The following is a 27,520-nucleotide window of genomic DNA, read 5'->3' as shown; positions in this document are numbered from 1 at the left end:
CGAGCGTATTAAAAAAATTCTCATTTGCTTTCTGTGCAGCATCCATTTTTATACAACAGTGTCACAGGGCAGAGTGAGAGAGTGGGGCCACCTAGGCAGACCCTCAGACTGGGCATCCTGCGCTGTCCCTTAGCTCAGAGGTACGCTTGAAGGTAGAGAGGTCTGAGTCACCAGCGTGACCCTAACTCCTGTCCAAGCTCTGGTATAACTCCCCTCCATCTAAGGGTTGAAACGGGACCGTAGTTACAAACCCCACAACAGAACACAGACAAGGGAGAAACCAAAACTCGTACACATGGCAACTAAAGGAGCGATTTTATGGGCACAGGGGAAAATACCATAAAAGGAGGGAAGTAAACTGACAAATGGAAATCTTCCACACTGCACAATAGGAGGCAGCTGCACGTGGCAATTAGCAACCTGAGCTCCTAGTTCCTGCTCACCAGTCTGTAGGAATTAACTCCTGCAGGTCTCAAGACCAGTGAACCTGAATCAGCCGACGCCCGGCTCCAGCTGAACAACTTTGAAGCATGAGGTTGCTTGTCAGACTCTGTAGTGTGAGCAGAGTCCGATGCCGCCGTGCCACCAAGGGCGTGCAGAGGCAAACATCGCATGGCAATCAGCACTAATTGAAAACTTACAAGACCAGATACAGTTTCCTATGTTAGAACTTCAAAGTATCCGTAAAAAGCAGATGCTATACGATGGCTCAGTATGGAATCAATTTTGAGCAACATATAAGATGTGTCACGCTCTCAGGAATCATTCAGGAATCCGTACGAGATAAAATTATTTTTAAAAGGTATTTTATTGTACACTACAACGCGCGTTTCGGCCCTTAGAGACCCTTCATCAGGCAAAACTATAAAACATATTTTTTAAGCATTTTTTCCTTTTTCACACCCATGGAGTTGAATGGACACACAGAATAAAATAATGCATGCTGCGATTTTTTTTTCACATAAACACTCAGGCCCTGAAAAAAATGACTCCTGTGCCCATTGAACACCATTGATCTGAGGACTGTCCGGTTTGTTACAGATGAAAATATGCTTGTGTGAACCTGGTCTTGTAGACAGTACAATGTAAGTAAATGGGATTTTCAAAACCTCATTCACATGTTGTGTTCAAAATCCACACAAAAATCGAAAATGTACACTCAGCGTCCTCAAATAGTGAGTAATCACATATGACCGCTGTAACCAGTCACAAGCTGCAGCGGTCACAAGTCATGGCTGGAGGTACGAATACAGATTTATTCATTTACCCCAATCCGTTACAAAATCTGTACAATTTGCTTATGAGGATTCCTCCAAATTTGCTATTGATCGTTTCTGCAGAAAATCCAAAATGTCTGGACCTACCCCAAGAGTGCCCACATAGCTCTTGCTCATTTGGCCAACAGCTATTCATAAGACTTCTCCCTACACATGTTCATTGGGTAAAACCAAATGTGCATGTGTTCTCAATGATGAGAAGAGAATAGGCTGCTGCCAAGGATTGGACATGCTGAAACCTAACAGCCCAATCCTCGTCTCCACTGCCAGGCTTTGGTGAAGAGTCTTGCATATTTACAAACATTTGTATTGGCAGAGAATATTTATATCCAGCCCAGGAATACCTCAAACTCTATTTAGATACTGCCAAAGACCAAATGGTACTACCCACACAGACCTGAATTTGAAAAACTGTAACAATTTTGACACCCTATCTTATGCACAATAGACGTTTGGTCAATACTGATACTCTCATCTATTGTCACGGGGTGGCAGAGAATAACAGGGGACCAAGGCTCCTAAACTGGCCCTCAGACTACTTGAACCCTAGCTGTCCCTGATCCCAGAGATACGTCTGAAGGTGACGATGTCTGGGCCGCCGTCCTACCCCTGCTCCAGACCAGCCCTGATCTTATACCCCCTCACTACCTAACCTGGGGTGGCAGGGACAAGAGCGTGTAAACACCAACACTGATAGATAAAAAGGGGAAACCAAAACTTTATCCCTCAGCACACTCATACAGAGTCAGGGGTGGACATATCATCGGTACAACCTGTGCAGCAACACAGGGGTCCAAGAGGTAAGTGGGCCCATTCTCACCTCCAAAACAGGAGGAATTGTGCATTTTGGTGCGGTATTAGACTACAAATGTTCCATATACTGTTCTTGCACACAGGACCTTTTCCACTTGTGTCCGTCAGTGCACAGAGTAATTTGACTACAAGTGATGAGGAAAACAAAGAGAAGGAGGTAATCAACAGCACAACAAGCAACACGTAGTAAATCACCAGACTGGAAAACAACACACGGACCGGTGTAGTAGAAATCTATAGTCGGAATAGGAAGACCGATTCCTCCAGCTTAAAAAGACAAGGATTAACTGTGATAGGTCTCCCACAACATGTGATCCAAAAGGTAACCAGCAGACTAGCCGAAATTAACTCCTGTTTGTCCGATCACTAATGAGCACACAGTCGGTCGATGCTCGAGCCTGTCTGTGCAACTCAGAAGCACCAAAGGAGGATTCTGTGGTCTGAACAGCGTCTGATTATACTCGCCGAGTGTAGAGGAAACATTGTGTGACATCTAGTGTGTATGGTGACTTCTATATTACCTAGTGGACTTTTTAAGTTTTACTGTTTTTTTTGCTTGATGTATATATTATAATAGCAATAATAAATATTATATATATATATATATATATATATATATATACATATATATATATATATATATATATTATTGCTATTATGATACAAGGCAATAGTGCTGCTAATGGCGGGTGCCGAGAAGATAGATCTGGCTCTGGCCTTCAGACTCAAGCCAAGCTGATCCATTATTTTCCCAAATCAGCAATACTAGGATCATTATTATTGCAATAAGTAGAATAAGAAGGTAACATAATATTAACCCCTTAACAACTTGGGAATTTTTCACTTTTGCTCTTTAATTTTTTTTTACCTCCCCTTCTTCCAAGAGCCATAACTTTTTTAAATTTTTCCTTCTTCATAGCAATACAAGGGCTTACTTTTTTTTCTTGCTGGAATAAGTTGTAGGTGTGAAGAACAAAATTCATTTAACCTTTTAATTTATTGAAATATTGGGGAAAAAAAGAATCCCAACTGTGGTGAAATTGCAAAAAAAGACCCCCAAATTTTACCATTGATTTTTAGGGGTACTTTGCATGCTGCGACATCGCTAGCCGATGCTAGCGATGCGGAGCTCGATAGTACCCGCCCCCGTCGCACATGCGATATCTTGTGATAACTGCCGTAGCGAACATTATCGCTATGGCAGCTTCACACGCACTTACCTGCCCTGCGACGTTGCTCTGGCCGGCGACCCGCCTCTTTCCTAAGGGAGCGGGTCGTGCGGCGTCACAGCGACGTCACACGGCAGGCGGCCAATAGAAGTGGAGGGGCGGAGATGAGCGGGACATAACATCCCGCCCACTTCGTTCCTTCAGCATTGGCGGTAGAGGCAGGAAAGGAGATGTTCCTCGCTCCTGCGGCTTCACACAGAGCGATGTGTGCTGCCGCAAGAACAAGGAACAACATCGTACCTCCTATTGGTGCGACATTATGAAAATGTCCGAAACTACACAGATCAACGATTTACGACGCTTTTGCGATCGTTTAGTAACGCATCTAGGCTTTACACGTTGCGACGTTGTTACCGGCGCCGGATGTGCGTCACTTTCAATTTGACCCCGACGAGATCGCAGTAGCAATGTCGCAACATGCAAAGTACCCCTTAGGCGGGCTTTGCACACTGCGACATCGCAGGTGCGATGTCGGTGGGGTCAAATTGAAAATGACGCACTTCCGGCATCGCATGCGACATCACAGTGTGTAAAGCCTAGATGATACGATTAACGAGCGCAAAAGCGTCGTTATCGTATCATCCGTGCAGCGTCGGCGTAATCCATGATTACGCTGACGCGACGGTCCGATGTTGTTCCTCGCTCCTGCGGCAGCACACATCGCTGTGTGTGAAGCCGCAGGAGCGAGGAACATCTCCTACCGGCCTCACTGCGGCTTCCGTAGGATATGCGGAAGGAAAGAGATGGGCAGGATGTTTACATCCTGCTCATCTCCGCCCCTCCGCTCCGATTGGCCGCCTGCCGTGTGACGTCACAGTGACGCCGCACGACCCGCCCCCTTAACAAGGAGGCGGGCCGCCGGCCACAGGGACGTCGCACGGCAGGTGAGTGTGTGTGTGAAGCTGGCGTAGCGATAATTTTCGCTACGCCAGCTATCACCACATATCGCTGCTGCGACGGGGGCGGGCACTATCGCACTCGGCATCGCAGCATCGGGCTGCGATGTCGCAGTGTGCAAAGCCCGCCTTAGTGTTTTGTTTCTACGACGTTAATTTTGCAAAAATGTCTTTATCAGGTATGGCAGTACCAAACTTTGTCAAGCTTTTCTTTGTTATTTTAGTGGTGGAAAAATAATCTGAAATTAAAAAAAAAAACAACCAAGACGTAACTTTTTTATTTTTCCATCCATAGCGCTATATGAGGGCTTGTTCTTTTGCAGTGTCGCGCTCACGTTTATATTGTTACTGTTTTGATTGCCTTCTATTGTTATCTTTTGGGTGAAAAAAACTCAATTTTGGCATTTAGATTTTTTTTCATTTCAATAATTTATTATTTTGATCGATTGGATTTTAAGGGCAAAATTATATCAAACATTTTTTTTTTTATTTATTTAGTTTATTTTTAATGATAGAAAAAAAAGGTGTTGATGTGATTTGTAGAATTTTTAATAGGAAGCTGCAAAGATGTAGGGATAGGATAGTTGTAAAAATTGCTTCTTTTTCTTTTTACATTAGATTTAAAAAAAATTGGTTGAAAATTTGTGCAAATAAACTAATTCTATTGGAAGTTGAAGCATTGTATATACCAGAGTTTTGCCAAAATCTGTAGGAGTACCAAGCAGCTGTTCTGTGGGTCCAATGTATGAAAGCCTCACGAGTGGCCAGCGACCTCATTGAGGTTTGAAGATGAATAACCCTACATATATACCTCCTTGAAGGAACATGCCATTTTGATTGGGTCTTTTCGTCCTCTCCATCAAGAAGCCTTGAAAGTGTCTAGCCGTTGGACTAGGCCAGACTCACATTACGCCTGTGTCCCTGTCAAAGACGCCGCAAAGGGCTTCTGTCTGAATGCCCAAATAATTGGATTCAGGCATGGCCCTATGGAGCCAAACACAAGTTTCAGTGGGACAAATGGACAACATCTGATCTACTTTTAACTGGTGTCCATCTTTTTGAGCTGGACATCATAGCATGGGTACTGAGGGGCAAATATTACATTTATTTTTCTTCTCAATGCCAAGTCCTCGTGCTACTGTATCAATGAAAATAGACAAGGTACATTCGAAAAAGAGGCCAAAGAAAGTAAAAAAAAATATATCATATTTGGAGATGGTTTCCTCATTGAAGTCATCTTTCGAGGATTTAGACCAAGACCAAGGCACATTCCAATTCCATTGGACCCAACTCACTTGACATTAGAGGTCTAGATTAGGAATATATGGTGGGAAAAGCTCCCATAATATATGCCAAATATATTGATTAGGCCAAAATGGTGTTTTAGACTTAACTTTTTGTTCATACATTCGGTGACAATCTTCTGTTCAGGGGCACCTCGCAAAAGACTTTTTTTCAGCAAGGAAGTTGTCACGCTAGGTATGGGGAAGTACCAAGCGAACGGTGAAAGGGAAGGGAGTAGACACCCTGTGTGTATGGAAAAGGAAGATGGTAACCCCTGATGAAACCTACTGCTGGTCCCTGGGGTCCCTCACCACCATAGATAGGTTCTGCACCTCTGCGCTGAGCCGGATACCTGACCCTAGGTATCCCTACTGCTGGTCCCTGAGGTCCCTCACCACCCTAGATAGGTTCTGGACCTATGCGTCGAGCAGGATATCTGACCCTAGGTATCCCTAGTGCTGGTCCCTGGGGTCCCTCACCACCCTAGATAGGTTCTGCACCTCTGCGCTGAGCCGGATACCTGACCCTAGGTATCCCTACTGCTGGTCCCTGAGGTCCCTCACCACCCTAGATAGGTTCTGGACCTATGCGTCGAGCAGGATATCTGACCCTAGGTATCCCTAGTGCTGGTCCCTGGGGTCCCTCACCACCCTAGATAGGTTCTGCACCTCTGCGCCGAGCCGGATACCTGACCCTAGGTATCCCTAATGCTGGCACCTAAATAGGGAAAGGATGGGATAAGCTCTTCATCAACTCCAGTAAACACTATTGATGACACAAGGAGGACACATGGGGAAAAAGCATAAATTACTTATCCACAGATGACACAGGTACAAGTTGAGCAAAGTTTTCAGCAACGATACCACAGAGGAGTACAAGCCACCTGCTTGCAACCAAAGCTTTAATGAACTGAAAATATCACCAGCACCAATCCAAGGAAGGAATAAAGGGGTATTTAAGCACCAAGATAATGCTGATGATCAGCAGCTGGGTGGAAGGCGAGCTCCTGATAGGTCCAAAAGGGGGAGAGATGAATCCAGCAGGAAAGCTACCTATACCAATGAATACTGACAGCAGGAACAATAAAAAGTCAGGGAGCATTCTGTGCAGCCAAACGCTGTGACCTTCTATGGCCAGAAACCACATGACTGTCTGTGACACACCCGTGACAGAAGTCTATGGGTGAAGTAAGCCAATGACGGGGTCTTCTTGTCCTATCTCATTAGGCCAGACTCATATCATGCCTGTGTCCCGGTTAATGACGCCATCAAAGGTTTCTGTTGGCATTCGTTGGAGTCCATCATATACCTTTGAAGTAAGGCTCTGATGTGAACTTTCGAGGTGGTCAGTGACCAAATGGTGTGCAGACCTATTAGATATATCATCTCTTATGCCAACTACTGAAAGATAATCTGTAGAAGGTCTGATGGCCAATATTTTGGTCACAACGGTTTCGTATGGAGTTTTGGTTGCTGCGAATGGTATGTTGGAAGAGCGTGTGTTCTTGTCACTCTACCAAAGAAGTATTTTTGTAAAAACAAACCAATTGTCAGTATTTGGGTTATTATTCTCTTGTTTTACTCAAGCGATATTCTTTATAGGCCAATAATGGCTAAAGATGGTCAGTTTCTATTTTTTACAAGGTGGTGTTCCAACCCTGACATGTCCTCATTTCCCCTCTTTCGAAGGTCCTAGGTGGTTCTTTGACTAAGAAAAGTGTCAAGTGTTGATAGCTGAGTTCTTTACACAAAACCCTCCCAAACTTGGTGTGACTGAAACAATCGGCCCCTTCTGCTTGTGCCTGACCTTCAGTCTTGCCACTCTTTGTCCGCTCCTCCGTTCTCCGAGTGCCCAGCCGTTAAACTTATTTGCTTAGGAATTCTTGTGGGTCTCTGTCTGCCAGGGCTTTTTTTTGTCTCCTGTACATGTATAAACTATAAAAGCAGGTTTACAATGCCAGAGCGAGCTTTTATTTCAATATCTTGTAATGAATAGATCGTCGCCTTTTACCTTCTCAATGAATTCATTTCAAGCACACACTTCAGCCCCCTTTCTGCTAATGAAAACGCAATGCTTTTCAGTCAGTGCTATTTTAATATTTTAATACACCAGCGGCTGAAGATATTTTGTCAGCTTCTCGAAACCTGAGCCTCTTTCAGAAAACATGATTAGCCAGGCTCCTCTAATGCAAGCTTATCATCTGAGGTCCACTGTCGTTCAGCTGGCTGATGTTGGCCTGCCTCCAAACCATGAATACAGCTGTGGCCGAGGCTCGGAAAATGAAAATGCTAAATTTTGCTTGACACGAATGGAACTATCAACGCCCACCAATGGCAGCCATTACCTCCGGAAACCTGGTCTTCCGTGCACTCATTTAACCCTTTAGAAATGTTTCCATTAATACACCTTTCTGAGTATATTTCTTGACCATACTTGTATAAACAAATTACCAACATTTCTAATTGGGTGTGACTTTGTAGGTCAATGGATGTCTACTAAGTTGAGTTTAATGGAAACTTCAAAAATGGCAACAGTCACGCAATTTACCCTTGGCTTTCCCTTGCTTCATCTTAGTCTGCACTGGTACAGAACATGTCCAGCACATGCGCAGTTGTTAGAGATTTTACACTTGGTAAGTGGCAAAGGTTGGTCTTGCACAGGATAGAAGAAAGCCTGACAAAGGTTGGGCTTGTGCAAGATAGAAGACAGCTTGACAAAGGTTGAGCTTGGGCAAGATAGAAGAAAGCTTGACAAAGGCTCGGCTTGTGCAGGATAGAAGAAAGCTTGACATAGGTTGGGCTTGCGCAGGATAGAAGAAAGTTTGACAAAGGTTGGGCTTGCGCAGGATAGTAGAAAGCTTGACAAAGGTTGGGCTTGTGCAGGATAGAAGAAGGCATGAGAAAGGTTGGGCTTGGACAGGATAGGAGAAAGCTTGACAAATGTTGGGCTTGTGCAGGATAGAAGAAAGCTTGACAAAGGTTGGGCTTGCGCTGGATAGAAGACAGCTTGACAAAGGCTGGGCTTCTGTAGGATAGAAGAAAGCTTAACAAAGGTTGGACTTGCACAGGATAGAAGAAAGCTTGAAAAAGTTTGGGCTTGGACAGGATAGAAGAAAGCTTGACAAAGGTTGGGCTTGTGCAGAATAGAAGAAAGCTTGACAAAGGTTGGGCTTGTGCAGGACAAAGCGTGACAAAGATTGCGCTTGTGCAGGATAGAAGAAAGCTTGACAGAGGTTGGGCTTGCCCAGGATAGAAGAAAGCTTGAGAAAGGTTCGGTTTGCGCAGGATAGAAGAAAGCTTGACAAAGGTTGGGCTTGGACAGGATAGAAGAAAGCTTGACAAAGGTTGGGCTTGTGCAAGATAGACGACAGCTTAAAAAAGGTTGGGCTTGTGCAGGACAAAGCGTGACAAAGATTGGGCTTGTGCAGGATAGAAGAAAGCTTGACAGAGGTTGGGCTTGCCCAGGATAGAAGAAAGCTTGACAAAGGTTCGGTTTGCGCAGGATAGAAGAAAGCTTGACAAAGGTTGGGCTTGCGCAGGATAGAAGACAGCTTGACAAAGGTTGGGCTTAAGCAAGATAGAAGAAAGCTTGACAAAGGTTGGGCTTGTGCAGGATAGAAAAAAAGCTTAACAAAGCTAGGGCTTGCGCAGGATAGAAGAAAGCTTGACAAAGGTTGGGCTTGCGCAGGATAGAAGAAAGCTGGACAAAGGTTGGGCTTGCGCAGAATAGAAGAAAGCTGGACAAAGGTTGGGCTTGCGCAGGATAGAAGACAGCTTGACAAAGATTGAGCTTGCGCAGGATAGAAGAACGCTTGACAAAGGTTTTTGCTTGTGCAGGGTAGAAGACAGCTTGACAAAGGTTGGGCTTGGACAGGATAGAAGAAAGCTTGACAAAGGTTGGGCTTGTGCAAGATAGAAGACAGCTTAAAAAAGGTTGGGCTTGTGCAGGACAAAGCGTGACAAAGATTGGGCTTGTGCAGGATAGAAGAAAGCTTGACAGAGGTTGGGCTTGCCCAGGATAGAAGAAAGCTTGACAAAGGTTCGGTTTGCACAGGATAGAAGAAAGCTTGACAAAGGTTGGGCTTGCGCAGGATAGAAGAAAGCTGGACAAAGGTTGGGCTTGCGCAGAATAGAAGAAAGCTGGACAAAGGTTGGGCTTGCGCAGGATAGAAGACAGCTTGACAAAGATTGAGCTTGCGCAGGATAGAAGAAAGCTTGACAAAGGTTTTTGCTTGTGCAGGGTAGAAGACAGCTTGACAAAGGTTGGGCTTGGACAGCATAGAAGAAAGCTTGACAAAGGTTGGGCTTGGACAGGATAGAAGAAAGCTTGACAAAGGTTGGGCTTGTGCAGGATAGAAAAAAAGCTTAACAAAGGTTGGGCTTGTGCAGGATAGAAGAAAGCTTGACAAAGGTTGGACTTGCTGAGGATAAAAAAAAGCTTGAGAAAAATTGGGCTCGCGCAGGATAGAAGAAAGCTATTGAAAATCAGGGAAGTCATCATATGGATAAATAACATGACAAATGCCATTTTAGAGATCTCCACTGTTCTATGTTTAAATACCACATTCATAGGCTGCAGAGGGTCTACCAGTGAAGCACTAAAATAAAGACCCCCAAGTCCGAACCCGCTGACATTTGCTGCATCCACTAACAGTCTAATCTGTGTGGCAACCTTTCAACCATCCCCTGACAGATCTTCTTGGGGTAGAGAAAGATTGACATGTTCGAATTCCAATGGTCGATCCTTTTGTTCTTGCAGTAGGCAAAACAGGAACACTCAGTAAATGCTCAGTGGAGCCAAGTGTTCCTGCGTATGGGAGAGTAGAAGGAGATGGCAAAGACAATGAAAATAAAATGAGAATGACAATGATCTATCGGCAAACACCTATCTAACGTGTTTGGAGTGTACTAAGTGTTGGAATTCCAATGGTCTATCCTTTTGTTCTTGCAGTAGCACTCTCCTACGCAATACATGAACGCTCAGTACACGCACAGTGAAGCCAAGTGTTCCTGCGTATGGGGGAGTAGGAGGAGATGGGAAAGTCAATGACAATAAAATGAGAATGACAGTGATCTTTCGGCAAACATCTATCTAACGTGTATTGGGTGTAATAGGTGGAGTAACACTTTGGACACCATAACATGTTTAAGATACCATCTGTATGTTGACTATTGTGAGATCTGTTTCCGAAGCTCAGCCATAAACAAGCTCCCTTGGCTTGGTGCACATTTTTTTCAATAAGGAGAGGGACAGCGTCCTACAGTAGTAAAAAATCAACCTTGTGATTCCAACATCCATCATGTGTGACCCTTTCTATCACTTCAAAATGCCATCAAGTGTGAGATCAGGAGACCACTTTAATCTCACTGAATTTGGCATGGTTAACAGACATCGATCTCCAGTCTTACTCTAAATAAGGCCTTCCTTCGTATGGCAGCTGTCATGCGATGTTCGGTTCAAAACTCTTTAGGTGCCACGGTGGCATTGGGCTTTGTTAACACTGCAGAGTCTGACAAGCAACATGATGTCTCCTAGTTTCTCAACCACAGCTGGGCGTCAGCTGTTTCATGTCCACTATTCCTCAGTTCCGCAGGAGTTCATTACTGCGGGCCTGGGGAACTCTGCTAGGAGCTCAGGTTGCTAACTACCAATCACAGCCATCTCCTTCCTATATAAGATTCTGGATCCTGGTTTTTAGTGCCGATAATAGCTCCAGCTTGTGCAGCAATTCCAGTTGTTAGTTTACTTCATCCCTTTTATATTATTTTCACCTGTGCACATATAGTCACTCCTTTGTGTTTGAGTGCCGTGTGTATGAGTATTGGGTTTTCCCCTGTCTGTGTTAACTTGTGAAGTTTGTGACAATGGTCCCAGCCTAACCCTGGTGGAGGGGATCTGTGACGCCCTGGACCCCCAGGGGTCACAGAATAACACTACACACACACCCTCCCCTGATTAGGTACATCAGTCAAAGAAAATCCTTGTTGGCTCCCTCCAGGCTTGATGTCCACACCAGGTGGGGCGGAGCCAGGTGGTTGACCCCACCCACCGAGGAGTTCACAGGCCTGGAGGCGGAAAAAAGCTAGTTAGTTGAAGTTGAAGCGGAGATGTGGAAGTGAGAGGAGCAAAGACTGTGTGTGTCTGGGTCGGAGCCCAGGCACAATCTGCAAGGTCGGCAGATGGTGGTGGCCGTCTGCAGGAGTTGGTGGAGGTCAGCGGAACCGTAGGACCGGGGTCGGGCGGTGGCCCGTCGGTACCGAACCGGGGAGCCGATTGAAGCCAAGCACCAAGGCAGGGTACTCAGACCCCGACCAGGCTAGGAGCCGCCGTAAAGGTCAAATTCTCCCATCGCCAAGGGCCAGCGCCTGCGGGCAAAACGGGCTCTCCCGACACGTACACGCCGGGGAGTGGACTACCCGTGGGAAGCCATAGGAGTCAAACACACATACAGGTGCAGGAAACGACAGCCACCATCAACCCGTCCGGGGAGAGTGAGAACATCGCAGCCGGCTGAGGGCCCCGTCAATCCAGCCGTTTGGTTTACCAGAGACTCTGTCCTTCTGTGTCTGAGTGAGTACAACAGTGCCATCCGGCACCGCGCTGCACCGCAACGTTGCACCTGCGCCCACGCTGCCTCGGCACCTGCATCTATACCTCCTCCCTACTCACGGAGGGGTCAACACCTTAGCTGCTCTCCGCCATCGCTCCCGGGATCCCTCGTCACCAGCAGTGGTGGTGCCCACTATCACCACAACCCATGGGTGGCGTCACGACCGACATCCCAGCACAAACCTCACCTTTTCACTCGTAGGCAAGGAGGCGCTGCTCGAGCCCCGGGTCCGGCCCCGTGCTCGAGCCACCGAGGAGCAGAAGCTCCGGACCCGAGTGCCAGCGAACTCCCCAGGCGAGAGGCATTCCCGACCCCTCCGCCCGCGACAGATCTACACCAGGGCTTGCATAGGAGTTAGGGTCACGATGGCGACTCAGACCTCACTACCATCAAGTGTACCTCTAAGCTAAGGGACAGCACAAGGTCCCCAGTCTGATGACCAGCCTAGATGTCCATTTGCAGTTATCTCATCTCCGTGACAGCAGAACCATTCATAGGAAGACTGTATAAAGACATAGTTGGGGGGTTTATGACTATGGTCCCAGCCTACCCCTGAGGGAGGGGAGTTACACTAGGGCTTGGACAGGAGTTAGGGTCACGATAGCGACTCAGACCTTGCTACCATCAAGCGTACCTTTAAGTTAAGGGATAGCGCAGGGTCCCCAGTCTGAGGACCAGCGTAGATGTCCATGTGTAGTTATCTCATCCCCGTGACAGCAGAACCATTCATAGGAAGACTGTATGAAGACAAAGGACAAAGTTGTGGGGTTTTTGACTATGGTCCCAGCCTACCGCCGGGGAAGGGGAGTTACACGAGGGCTTGGACAGGAGTTAGGGTCACGATAGCAACTCAGACCTCACTACCATCAAGCGTACCTCTAAGCTAAGGGATAGCGCAGGGTCCCCAGTCTGAGGACCAGCCCATATGTGCATGTGCAGTCATCTCATCCCCGTGATAGCAGAACCATTCATAGAAAGACTGTATGAAGACATACGGTGTCCCTGTCATTCTGTATTTTGAAGCTGTAGGAATGCAGCCATATGGTAACCCATCTACAGCAGTTCTTGGGGACTCGAAAAAGCATGTAAAGATACATGATCACGCACAGTCTCCTACTGCTTTTTCTCCTTTTAGACTGAAAAGACTAAAACACAACACAATAAGACATCCATCTTCTTGTTTCTCATCTGTCATAAAAGAGGAATGCAGGTAAACCTTGGCATTGGGAACAAAGTTTCTCTTGAGGCAAAGTCTTAACAAGATGAACATAGAAAATTACAAAGAGCGAGAGTCGTAGGTTGTGTTTGGGGACTATAAACCACCACGTTCTTATCTTACAGACATATTTTCCTTAATCTCGGATACAAATAGCACATTGTGTAATGAGAATTTGATCTAATCGAGTCCACAGAAATAGTTTGTTGATGTTCGTAGATCACGATTGATGATTGTGGATTCGTTATTAATTCTTATTGTCGCGGCATCTTTGCGATCTGATTGACATAACGGACATAACGGACCATGGTACTCTTCACTAAAAGCCGAAAGCCATTTTTACATTCCGGATTTCCATAAATAATATAATCTATGGGATCTATGTCTGTCCTCATTGTTTGTTTTCAGTCTCGGGCCTCTTTCTGTCTGTGCAGAATGGGAAAAATGGTCTCCAAATACTAATCAGTCTCTGACAAAATAAATAGCAGCTGTACTCGAAGAAGTCCTGGGTGAAGTCATCTGTAGGAGCCAGAAATCCGCGCTGAGCTTGGACATTTTGCCATGGGACAAAGTCATAGAACCAAATCTGTCTGATAGCTTGGACTTTGATCCAGCAGAGAGCAGCTGCCCAGTCACAATACGGAAGATGGGCCAAAACCTGACCTCATCTGATGACTCTTTGCTACCAAACTAAAGATTCCTTGACAATACTGTGTAACAAGGAAAGATAAGTCTTATAATATTAACCCAGACCCATCAGACTTTTCTCACACATCATAATAAGTTCTTCAAACATAAAAGACAATATATCTAGGGCCCATCAGTCACACGTGATAGCTGTTGGCTGAACTCTTGCTGGTCGACGCTATTACTTCAAAATCCACCATAATTATTCATTGGACAAACAGAGATATTGCTTTCACAAGGAAATGGAAAGAAGCCTTTGCCAGACCCTTCTTATCTTCTGTGAGGAAAAAAAAGGATTGGATATGTTGACATACAGTATGCCTGATCCTTATTTTACCCTGTTGTTTGGTATCAGAATACATTTGAGGGCACCAAAAGCATGCATTGTTGACCAATCTCACCAAAATTAGTGTCTTTAGCAGGCATAAAATTGGTATGTTGCCAGCTTTAGCCTTCAATGTCTTGGTGTTTTCCATAACTTTGATATAAGATGGCCTTTCCTTGGATCAGATCAGTGGAAGTCCAACTATCTCATAATACCCCAACTCAACAGATGATTGATGGAACCATGGCACTTGCTTCTCCTTCATTCGTTAGTTCGGTGGAGGTCCAACCATTTCATAATGCTCCAACTCAACAGATGATTGATGGAACCATTGCACTTGCTTCTCCTTGATTCTTTATATCAGTAGAGGTCCAACCATCTCAAATTGATCCAACTCAACACATGATTGATGGGACCATTGCACTTGCTTCTCCTTCATTGTTTAGATCGGTGGCGATCCAACCATCTCATAATACCCCAACTCAACAGATGATTGATGGAACCATTGCATTTGCTTCTCCTTCATTCTTTAGATCGGTGGAGGTTTAACCATCTCATGATGCTCCAACTCAACAGATAATTGATGGGACCATGGCACTTGCTTCTCCTTCATTGTTTAGATCTGTGGAGGTCCAACCATCTCATAAAACCCCAACTCAAAAGATGATTGATGGGACCCTGGCACTTGCTTCTCCTTCATTGTTTAGCAGGCAACAGATCCATACTTTTAGTAATTGCTGTACCAGGTATTGCAGCTCGGTCCCATTAACTTGAAAGATGGCCATTCACACGAGATACAGTTAGGTCCAGAAATATTTGGACAGTGACACAATTTTCGCGAGTTGGGCTCTGCATGCCACCACATTGGATTTGAAATGAAACCTCTACAACAGAATTCAAGTGCAGATTGTAACGTTTAATTTGAAGGTTTGAACAAAAATATCTGATAGAAATTGTAGGAATTGTACACATTTCTTTACAAACACGCCACATTTTAGGAGGTCAAAAGTAATTGGACAAATAAACCAAACCCAAACAAAATATTTTTATTTTCAATATTTTGTTGCGAATCCTTTGGAGGCAATCACTGCCTTAAGTCTGGAACCCATGAACATCACCAAACGCTGGGTTTCCTCCTTCTTAATGCTTTGCCAGGCCTTTACAGCCGCAGCCTTCAGGTCTTGCTTGTTTGTAGGTCTTTCCGTCTTATGTCTGGATTTGAGAAAGTGAAATGCATGCTCAATTGGGTTAAGATCTGGTGATTGACTTGGCCATTGCAGAATGTTCCACTTTTTTGCACTCATGAACTCCTGGGTAGCTTTGGCTGTATGCTTGGGGTCATTGTCCATCTGTACTATGAAGCGCCGTCCGATCAACTTTGCGGCATTTGGCTGAATCTGGCCTGAAAGTATATCCCGGTACACTTCAGAATTCATCCGGCTACTCTTGTCTGCTGTTATGTCATCAATAAACACAAGTGACCCAGTGCCATTGAAAGCCATGCATGCCCATGCCATCACGTTGCCTCCACCATGTTTTACAGAGGATGTGGTGTGCCTTGGATCATGTGCCGTTCCCTTTCTTCTCCAAACTTTTTTCTTCCCATCATTCTGGTACAGGTTGATCTTTGTCTCATCTGTCCATAGAATACTTTTCCAGAACTGAGCTGGCTTCATGAGGTGTTTTTTCAGCAAATGTAACTCTGGCCTGTCTATTTTTGGAATTGATGAATGGTTTGCATCTAGATGTGAACCCTTTGTATTTACTTTCATGGAGTCTTCTCTTTACTGTTGACTTAGAGACAGATACACCTACTTCACTGAGAGTGACCTTTTAACTACTTCATTGATTACAGGTTAACGAGGGAGACGCCTTCAGAGTTAATTGCAGCCCTTAGAGTCCCTTGTCCAATTACTTTTGGTCCCTTGAAAAAGAGGAGGCTATGCATTACAGAGCTATGATCCCTAAACCCTTTCTCTGATTTGGATGTGAAAACTCTGATATTGCAGCTGGGAGTGTGCACTTTCAGCCCATATTATATATATAATTGTATTTCTGAACATGTTTTTGTAAACAGCTAAAATAACAAAACTTGTGTTACTGTCCAAATATTTCTGGCCCTGACTGTAGGTATTGCTTGGAACTTTTTTGGCCAATAATTATTTGTTCCAACTCTTCCATATATATGTTTCCTTGGATTTGATCAAACATGAAAAGAGTTGAATAATAAACATCATTTTGGCACTATCTTATTTTCTTTGCGAAGAAATAATTGGACATGTTGCCTAATCCTTCTCTCACCCTAATGTCTGAAATCAGGAAAAAATTGGGGGTCAAATACACATAAGGTTGTTGAAAGAGCCTAACAAAATTAATGGCTAAGGATGATTTGCCTGAGCCGTCTGTCACCCTTGTTCTTCGACTATGATGGTGGCCTATCCTTGGGATATCAGATACCCTTTTTCACCACTTTATTAACCCCAAAACACCCCTGCAGGTCTGACATTATCCACACAAGGTCCCACGACGATTTCAGCTCTGGTACATCTGAACTGACAGTGTGTGATTATGGAACATGACTTCCCGCTGTGAGCTTCAGGCAGAGAATAAATGCGCTACAGCATTGAGCGGGGACGTTGTGAAGATGTAATTTACCCTCTCACTGTATATGCTGTACAGATTCCTATTTCAAGCTGGGTTCATTGTCTTATTTGAACTACTTCTGTGTACATTTCTATTGTTGTAGGTAATCACCCCCCTAAAATGCAAGGTTATATCCTCTTGAGGCACTTCCATCCCTGGGAGTAGGGGGAGGTGGGCCTAGAGTCCAACTAGTGTAAACTCTGCTTACCTGGGAGATTCAGGCAGAGTGAGCTGAAACTTGAAGGGAGCAGGAGCTCCAGCCTGTGTGGCTGTGGACACGGACGGAGCTAGGCCTGTGTGGCGGCCCGTGGGATTGTGTGGAACTCTTTGGACTACTGTAAGGACGATTGCTTTGTAATCCGGTCCGAGGATTGTCGGGAAGGGCCCCCGAATCTGTTTTACGTGGACTTATCGTGTGCTGTTCCAGTGTTCTTGTGAATAAATCTGTTGGATCGTTCCTCGGCCTGTTGTCTCTCCTTGCTCTGCTGTACACCCCGTCACAAACTGGTTGGCAGCGGCGGGATCAGAGCAGAAGAAATGGAGGACAACAGCCAATCGACGTCTGAAACCAGAACCTCAGGATACAGGAACTGGACTGTGGCGAGTCTACAAACAAAGGCCCGTGAATTAGGTGTCGGCTACAAAGGACTCTCTAAGGAGCAACTAATTGAGGCATTGGAACACGCTTGCCTGCAAGATGGCACCGAGGAACAATTTCCACAGCAAGGGGAGCAAAGACGGGAGCCGGAGGTGAATACCCAAAAAAGTCAATGGGTTGTGTGGTACAAGGAAAAGATGGCACTGCTTGGAGATGAGGCCACCATAGAAGATAAGAGGGAGGCCATGCGTGGAGCTGAAGAGAAGGAGCGCAGGATGGAGGAGATGGCATTGCTGGATAAGCAGCTCGCTGTGGAAGCCGCGAGAGGTTCCAGACAGACTGTAACCCCAGCACCCATCATGAGGGAACTTCCCAGAGTGTCCCGCAAAGACTTCAAGCAGTTTAATGAGGCTGCTGGTGACATTGAGGGCTTCTTCCAGGACTTTGAGCATCAGTGTCGATTAATGGAAGTCCCAGAAAGGGAGCGCGTCCGGCATCTGGTTGGGCTCTTAGAGGGTGGAGCTGCTGCAGCCTATAGAGCTATGGACCATCGGTGGAACTGTGAGTATGCGGATATTAAACAGACTATTCTAGAACATTATGCTGTAACGCCAGACACTTACAGGACTCAGTTCCGTACTCTAGCATGTGATGAGGAAGTGTCCTTCAAGATGTATGCCCACAAACTCAAACATCTGTGGCATCGTTGGTTGGAGGCAGAGGAGGCCTTAACCTTGGAGACCGTCCTCCAGGTCCTCCTAAAAGAGCAGTTTTACTTCAAGTGCCCCGCTGAGATCCGGGAATGGGTGCGTGAGAGAAAACCAGCGACAGTGGAGGAAGCTGCTGCTCTAGCTGATGAGGTGCTCACCATCAAGCCTCAGTGGAGGGTTCTGTTGGAGGATGGAGAGACGCCTAACAGCTCCACAACACCGGATGCCCCCAGTTATTCTGTCCCCATTGTTCCCCGTTCCTCTAAGCCACCACATGTTGATACCCGTGTTAATGTGCCTCCAGTTGCTTCTACTGCACTTTCTGGAATACGCCGGGGAGAGGAAGTAACAGAGCGCAGGTGTTATGTTTGTAGGCATCCCGGGCATTTGCAGGCCTCATGCCCAGCCAGGCCATGGAGGAATCATCCTCAAACCCCTACAGCACCTTCAGGTGGGAGCCGGCCTCCAAGTTCCCCTACCCCTTACCCAAGAGGACGCCTTGGATGGAGGGAGACCCAGCTCAGATGCTATCAATGTGGACAGCCAGGGCATCGGCAAGTCTCCTGCCCAGCTGTTCAAATGAGGACTGATCCTGCGCCCAATCGGATTGTTAATTATTTACAGCCCAGCGCCATGGAGGAAGATGTGGCACCGCTATGTGAGGACTGGCCTAGTGACTCAGCCCATGTTGCACCACCAGGAGTTTACGGGGTGCGACCTGCAGTTATGACGACTTCTGCTCATCGAGGTAAGCACTTGCAGGAGGTTGTGCTGGATGGACAGAGACTTGTTGGATTTTGTGACTCGGGTGCTTTCCTCACACTGGCTGATCCCCGAGTGGTTCGGCCTGAGGCAATCCATAGAGGACCTGGGATTGTCATTGAACTGGCTGGTGGACAATGGAGGACTATTCCCACAGCCACTGTGGATCTGAGCTTTGGTTTTGGGGTCAGGCGATGTGTGGTTGGGGTGATGGGTGGTCTGCCTGCAGCTGTTCTCCTGGGCAATGATGTGGGAGAGCTACGATGCCAATTCGTGGCTGCATGAAGCCACATGTAAGTAACGCTCTGCCTGTGTGTACTTAACCAGTGACCTGTAGAGGTCCCTAGTACGTACACAAGTTGGGAGGGGGAGGGATTGTGAAGATGTAATTTACCCTCTCACTGTATATGCTGTACAGATTCCTATTTCAAGCTGGGTTCATTGTCTTATTTGAACTACTTCTGTGTACATTTCTATTGTTGTAGGTAATCACCCCCCTAAAATGCAAGGTTATATCCTCTTGAGGCACTTCCATCCCTGGGAGTAGGGGGAGGTGGGCCTAGAGTCCAACTAGTGTAAACTCTGCTTACCTGGGAGATTCAGGCAGAGTGAGCTGAAACTTGAAGGGAGCAGGAGCTCCAGCCTGTGTGGCTGTGGACACGGACGGAGCTAGGCCTGTGTGGCGGCCCGTGGGATTGTGTGGAACTCTTTGGACTACTGTAAGGACGATTGCTTTGTAATCCGGTCCGAGGATTGTCGGGAAGGGCCCCCGAATCTGTTTTACGTGGACTTATCGTGTGCTGTTCCAGTGTTCTTGTGAATAAATCTGTTGGATCGTTCCTCGGCCTGTTGTCTCTCCTTGCTCTGCTGTACACCCCGTCACAGACATCACTCAGGCTAGTTGCGGTTACAGTTGGAGGTTCCCATGATCATCTACCTGTGACTGCAGGTAACCTCAGGTGACCACATTAAACTCAATGAACTCACTTTCATCTCCTGGTAGAAAACTGCGTGTTTTTTTTTTTGCCAATGGATGCAGACTTGGTGCTGAACGTTTTGTACCATATTCCTGCAGCCATTCTACACTTTCTGGCAAAAAAATGCATCACTACTTCATCATACCGCATGTGGTTTTGATGCGGCTTTTTGCCAGGAGGTGTAGATTGGGTGCATGAATATGGTGTAAAAATGTAAGCACCAAATTTTCATCTATTGGAAAAAAAACACTGCAGTCTTCTGCCAGGAGATGAAGGTGAATTTAATGAGGTCACCATTAAATTCATATTCATCTCCTCTGAGGTCTGAGGTCCTCTGAGGTCAGGTTACCTATGGTTACAGGTGGAGGATCATGGGAACCTCCAGCTCTAACCACATCTAACCTGAGTGACATCGCGGCTCATTCATTCTCTGCCTGAAGCTCACAGCGGGCAGTCATGTTCCATGATCACACACTGTGTTTTTCTGCCAGAAGGTGCAAATTTGGTGCTGAAATCTGGTGCAGATATATCAACACCACACCAAATTTGCAATTTGAAAGTGCTCAACAAACTTAATGGCTACAGATGACTTGTTCTTCGACTATGATGGTGGCCTATCCTTAGGGCGGCGTTACACGCACCAATTTATCATGCGATCGCATGAGCGATTGCACCCGCCCCGTCGATTGTGCTTCACAGGCAATTTATTGCCCGTGTCGCACAAAGTCGTTAAACCCCCATCACACATACTTACCTCCCTAACGACGTCGCTGTGGGCGGCGAACATCCTCTTCCTGAAGGGGGAGGGACGTTCGACGTCACAGCGACGTCACACAGCGGCCGCCCAATAGAAGCGGAGGGGTGGAGATGAGCGGGACGTAACATCCCGCCCACCTCCTTCGTTCCTCATTGCCGGCGGGACGCAGGTAAGCTGTGTTCGTCGTTCCCGGGGTGTCACACGGAGCGATGTGTGCTACCACGGGAACGACGAACAACCGGCGCGCAGAAGGTGGAACGATTTTATGAAAATGAACGATGTGTCAACAAGCAACGATAAGGTGAGTATTTTTGCTCGTTCACAGTCGTTCGTAGCTGTCACACGGTACGACATCTCTAACGATGCCGGATGTGCGTCACGGAATCCGTGACCCCGACGACATATCGCCCGATGTATCGTAGCGTGTGATGGGGCACCTTAGGATATCAGATTGGTAGAAGCACAACTCCAACCCATATTGGTCGTCTCCTGTGAATTACCGGTAGGCACGGTGGGCGCCGTCTTATGGTGCCACTGTGATGCATCGGACTTTTCACTTGCTAACGTAATTTCTAAGAGCTCCTCTTTACATGATTGCTGTTTATTAGCTTTGCCAGTCAACGACACAGCCATTAGCAATAACATCTTAACAAGAAGGGAAGGCAGGACAGGTCTTTTTGACCCGCATAATTTATTCGAAAAGGTGGTAATCAGCGGCACTCACCGGTAATCACCGAGCGCCGGCAATCGATGTTTTCATCATTCTATGTACATTTTTTACTGTTTCATGTCGGGTTCTGGGGGCTAATTTTGATAATTCTTTGTGTCGCGGCCAGCTGGAATGGCTCCTGCACGTCAGTAGGACATAGTTGTTAGAAAAGACATAATGTTTGGTAGAGGGATGTCAGATTGCTGGGGACGTATGGACAGCAGCCAGATTTCAGCTGAATGTTTTATTAACGTGAGCTTAACAATCATATCTGAAAAGAGAAGGGCATTTAAGGGACATGCATGCAAAAACAATTACACCGGCTTCCTTGTGTGTAAAATCCGACACCGCCGATATTAACACTGCGCAAAAAAGGTGAATAAAAATATTGGCAGAGATTAATCATTGGCAGAAAGGAGTATTGCAAAATGTCTAGGGAGATGTGGCTGAAAAAAAGCAGAGTTGGCTTCTATTACATTTCTAAAGTCATATAACGAACAATAAAGTGAAAATTCACCTTCCCACATCATATAATTAATCTACCTGCAAAGGAAGGATAGTAAGGATTTTGTACTAATCCGGAGTTATAGACAGAATTACACTCCAGAGCTGCCCTCACTATTCTGCTGGTGCAGTCACTATGTATATGCATTACATTACTGATCCTGAGTTACCTCTTGTACTCACTATTCTGCTGGTGCAGTCACTGTGTACCTACATTACATTACTGATCCTGATTTACCTCCTGTATTATACTCCAGAGCTGCACTCACTATTCTGCTGGTGCAGTCACTGTATACATACATTACATTACTGATCCTGAGTTACCTCTTGTATTATACTCCAGAGCTGCACTCACTATTCTGCTGGTGCAGTCACTGTGTACATACATTACTGATCCTGAGTTACCTCCTGTATTATACTCCAGAGCTGCACTCACTATTCTGCTGGAGCAGTCACTGTGTACATACATTACATTACTGCTGCTGAGTTACTTCCTGTATTATACTCCAGAGCTGCACTCACTATTCTGCTGGTGCAGTCACTGTGTACATACATTACATTACTGATCCTGAGTTACCTCCTGTATTATACTCCAGAGCTGCACTCACTATTCTGCTGGTGCAGTCACTGTGTACATACATTACATTACTGATCCTGAGTTACATTCTAGATTATACTCCAGAGCTGCACTCACTATTCTGCTGGTGCAGTCACTGTGCACATACATTACATTACTGATCCTGACTTACCTCCTGTATTATACTCCAGAGCTGCACTCACTATTCTGCTGGTGCAGTCACTGTGTACATACATTACATTACTTATCCTGAGTTACCTCCTGTATTATACTCCAGAGCTGCACTCACTATTCTGCTGGTGCAGTCACTGTGTACATACATTACATTGCTTATCCTGTACTGATCGTCAGTTACATCCTGCACTATACCATGCTCAGGTGCTCTGGACTTTTGGATAGGCGCAACTCTAGTACCGAATATAATGGAAGTCGATAGGAAAATCTTCTGGAAAAATGCTCGAGTTCCCCATATCCTGCTCATTTCGAGTATGGAGCACCCGAGCATGGTAGTGCCCGCTCATCACTACTGAGCACCCGAGCATGGTAGTGCCCGCTCATCACTACTGAGCACCCGAACATGGTATTTGTGACGGGGTGTACATCAGAGCAAAGAGAGACAACAGGCCGAGGATGATCCAACAGGTTTACTAACAGGAATACAGGAACAGCACACGACAAGTCCAAATAAAACAGATTCGGGGGCACCTCCCGATAATCCAAAGTGCCAGATCACAACGTAATAGTCCTTTTCAGAGTCCCAGAAATCCCACACAATCCACTGGACGGCGAGGTCTGTCCGCAGATTCAGATCTCGCTCCCTTCCTCTTCAAAAACTCAACTCCCAACTGCATTTAGAAACAGGAGTGTATTGTCTGAGCTCGTGGGCCCGCCCCTCAAGGGTAGGGGTCTATGCAATGGTTGGGCCCACTAGAAGATTCTAGAAGGTTGGCTCCGAGATGTCTACAGGTTTGTGTAGTTGGCGTTATCCACTGCTTACGAAACAATGAGAAGTTCCCCTGGCTGTGTGGACAAGAGATAATTGCATTATGGGCCCAGAGACACAGGAGATGGGGGGAAGGTATGGTTACTTACATCCCAAGACATTTCAAAGTGTTCAGTAAGTACAACCAAAGGAAAGTGACATCACATCCTGACATAGTATTACAGCAAATACAGTGAGAAGGTAAAATACATCATGACAATCCCTTTCCCTCCCAACTTGTGTACGTACTAGGGACCTCTACAGGTCGCTGGTTAAGTACACGCAGGAATGGCTGACAGGACTCAGGGCTCCTCTTGCCTGGACAGTCCATCTGCATTTTGGTGTTGGCTGCCCCTTCTATATTGTATGGTAAAGTTATAGGGCTGCAGAGCCAGGCTCCATCGCAGTAAGCGTCCATTGTCCCCAGAGACTCTGTTCAGCCAGGTGAGGGGATTGTGATCAGTAACCACAGTGAATTCCCGTCCATACAGATACGGCCGTAGTTTCTTAAGGGCCCACACTACAGCCAGACATTCCTTCTCAACAGTTGCATAGGCCACTTCTCGGTCCAGCAGTTTCCGGCTGAGATAGGCGATGGGGTGCTCGTCCCCAGCTGCATTCACCTGGCTGAGGACAGCTCCCAGTCCATAAGCAGAGGCGTCTGTTTGCACAATGAATCTCCTCTTGTAGTCTGGAGCAGCCAGGACAGGATCGCAGATCAAAGCATCCTTCAGCCGGTTAAAAGCCTCATCACAGGCTGGAGTCCAGATCACCAGCCGGGGCATTGTTTTCTTGGTCAGGTCGGTAAGAGGCTTGGCCACAGTACTGAAATGAGAAACAAATTTTCGGTAATAACTGGCAGTGCCCAGAAAAGCCATAACTTGTTTCTTAGTTTGGGGTACAGGCCAGTCTCTAATAGCCTGGATTTTGGCAGGCTCAGGTCGGAGCTTCCCTCCTCCCACTCTATGTCCTAGGTACTGGACTTCCCCCATCCCCAATTGGCATTTATCGGGTCGAATAGTTAGGCCGGTTGCAAGAATCAGGTCCAAAATAATGGCTACTTGATTCAGATGTTCCTCCCATGTGTGGCTGAAGACGGCGATATCATCCAAGTAGGCACAAGCAAAGTCATCACATCCCCGGAGGATCTGATCCACCATTCTCTGGAAGGTGGCCGGGGCATTTTTCATTCCAAAAGGCATGCTTAGAAATTCATACAGACCAAAGGGGGTTATAAAAGCGGACCGTTCTCTCCCTTCATCCGTTAGAGGGATCTGCCAGTATCCCTTACTGAGATCCAAGGTAGTGACATATCGGGACCCAGCCAGTCGGTCTAGAAGTTCGTCAATACGAGGCATTGGGTAAGGATCGCTGACGGTATGGTCGTTTAGTCGCCGATAGTCCACACAAAATCGAGTACTCCCATCCTTCTTGGGTACTAACACCACAGGGGAGGCCCAAGGGCTATGGGAGGCCTGGATTACCCCAAGCTGTAACATCTCCTCCAGTTCGTGCTGCATGGTGTTTCGAACTGATTCAGGTACCCGGTAAGGAGCCAGTTGTATGGGACGGATGCCCTGAGTGTCCACATGATGTTGGGTGACGGTGGTTCGACCTGGTTGGGATGAGAAAGCAGCCCGTCTCTGTTGAAGCACTTCCAGCATCTGGATTTTCTGTAAGGAGTCCAGGTAATCTCCCAGGGGAACCTGTTCCACAGTGGATGGGGCTCTCGCTGCTTCCACGAGATCAGGTAGAGAGTCCTCATCCTCTTGACCATCTTCTGAAGCCAACCGACAGCTTGCTATCATTGGAATGTTCCGGTCATGGTACTCCTTAATCATATTCACATGGACAGTCTTTTGCCTTAGCCCCTGATCATCTAAAGCAAGAAGGTAATTGGTATCATTCAGTTTTCTGAGAACCCGGAAGGGACCCTCCCATGTGGTCTGCAGTTTATTCTGCCGATGGGGAACAATCATTAAGACTTGTTGTCCTTCTACAAACTCCCGATAGCGTGCTTTACGGTCATACCATGTCTTCTGTCTGGTTTGAGCCATACGCAAATGACTCTGTGCAAAACTAGCAAGCTGGGCCAAGGTTTCTCGCAGCTTTAGGACATAAGGGACAACAGGGGTTCCTGTATCTTCAACTTGCCCCTCCCAGTATTCCTTGAGCAGGGTTAAGGGTCCTCGGACCTTTCTTCCATAGAGTAGTTCAAAGGGGGAGAACCCAGTGGACTCCTGGGGAACTTCCCGATAGGCAAACAAGAGATGGGGTAGGTACTTCTCCCAGTCTGAATCTCGGTCCGTGAAGGCCCTTAGCATATTCTTCAGAGTGCCGTTGAATCGTTCACAAAGTCCATTTGTTTGGGGATGATACGGGGTCGTTCGGATCGCTCGTACTCCACAGGTGCGCCACAGACACTGGACCAACTCTGACATAAACTGGGAGCCTTGGTCCGACAAGATCTCACTGTGGAATCCTACTCTGGTAAAAATAATAACCAAGGCCTCGGCCACCTTGGCTGCAGAGATACTTGACAAGGCCACGGCTTCTGGATATCGGGTGGCGTAGTCCACAACAGTGAGAATGTACTGCTTTCCAGATTTACTTGGTTTAGCCAGAGGTCCAATGATATCAACAGCTACTCTTTGAAAGGGTTCTTCTATTATAGGGAGCGGTTGCAGGGGTGCCTTTGGGTGATCTCCGGGTCGCCCTCTACGCTGACATATGTCACAAGTTCGGCAGAAATGCGCTACTGCTTGGGAAATCCCCGGCCAATAAAAAGTTTGAGTCAATCGTCTCTCGGTGCGGGTTTTGCCTTGATGGCCAGCCGTAGGAATGTCATGAGCCAGGTGTAATAGGGGAATTCTGTACTTCTGAGGAACAATCAGCTGTTTGCTATAAGTCCAGGGCTTATCTAGGGAGTCGGCATTGGCAACCCGATACAGAAGTCCATTTTCTCTGATAATTCTTTCTCCGTTTTCCCCTAGCTGCCCTATTTCAGCCCGAGTTCTAAAACTAGCAAGGGTGGGGTCAGTCTCTACTTCTTGTCTAAACTGAACTTTATCCCAAGTAACATTCATATTATCCCCACAAGAAGAATCACTCACCGGCTGTAATGGCAGTTCTGGTGGCCTCAGTTCCATGGATGGGTTGTACACGTCCACATGGGCTGCTCTCTTGGCTTGACTTCTGGTTACCGCACCGACAAAGTGGCAATGAAGATTCCCCACATCATTTCCTAGAAGAACGTCTGCAGGGAGGCCGCTCATCACACCGACCACACATTGTTTTGCCCCAAAGCCATAATCCAGGGTCACACTCGCTCTTGGAATATATCTCTGGGTACCTCCTGCCAGTTCAATGGCAATTCCTGGTCCCTTTTGAATTGCTTGTGGTTGAATTACTCGGGGATCGGCTATGGTGAGGAAAGCCCCAGTGTCACGGAAGCCAACAACTTTTTGGCCATCCAGCACGACCTCCTGTAGATGTTTGTCCTGAAGATCAGAAGAACAGGTGGCTGGAGCTCGCACCCCATAGACTCCGGGTAGGGGAGCCAGGATATCTGAGTCACTTGGCAAGTCATCAGGCACAGAATCCAGCTCTTCTCCTGGTGAAGGTGTCTGTAGGTAATGAACAGGCAAAGGCGGTCTGTAGCTGTTCTGTCTACGAACACCTGGACATTGGAATTGCATGTGCCCAGGCTGCCCACATCCATAACATCTGCGCTCTGGGATTCTTCCTCCGCGTCGTATTCCCAAAGGTGGAGCATGAGTAATGTGAGGCACAGTCACACGAAGGTCCCCATGAGTTGACGGTCTAGGGTGATGGTGAACATTGGGGCCAGAAGGACCAGGGGCCACCAGCGTTGGGGGGTTGGTGTTTTTTTTCTCACTGGGTAGTAGTTTTTTCCACTGAGGCTTGATGGTGAGAGCCTCATCAGCTAGAGCTGCAGCTTCCT

The 27,520-nt window shown here is 46.6% G+C and overlaps 1 long non-coding RNA gene across 2 annotated transcripts in view; it reads right to left on the bottom strand.

Annotated features, from left to right (window-relative positions):
• Positions 1-27,520, bottom strand: part of LOC142301127 (uncharacterized) — a 192,722-nt gene that overhangs the window by 29,731 nt on the left and 135,471 nt on the right. The gene's annotated exons all lie outside the window — the stretch shown is intronic.

Source organism: Anomaloglossus baeobatrachus, chromosome 4 (assembly GCF_048569485.1).
Source record: "Anomaloglossus baeobatrachus isolate aAnoBae1 chromosome 4, aAnoBae1.hap1, whole genome shotgun sequence".
In the NCBI taxonomy this organism is placed as follows: Eukaryota; Metazoa; Chordata; class Amphibia; order Anura; family Aromobatidae; genus Anomaloglossus; species Anomaloglossus baeobatrachus.
Note: the sequence above shows the minus strand (reverse complement) of the source record. Positions and strands in the feature narration are given on the sequence as shown.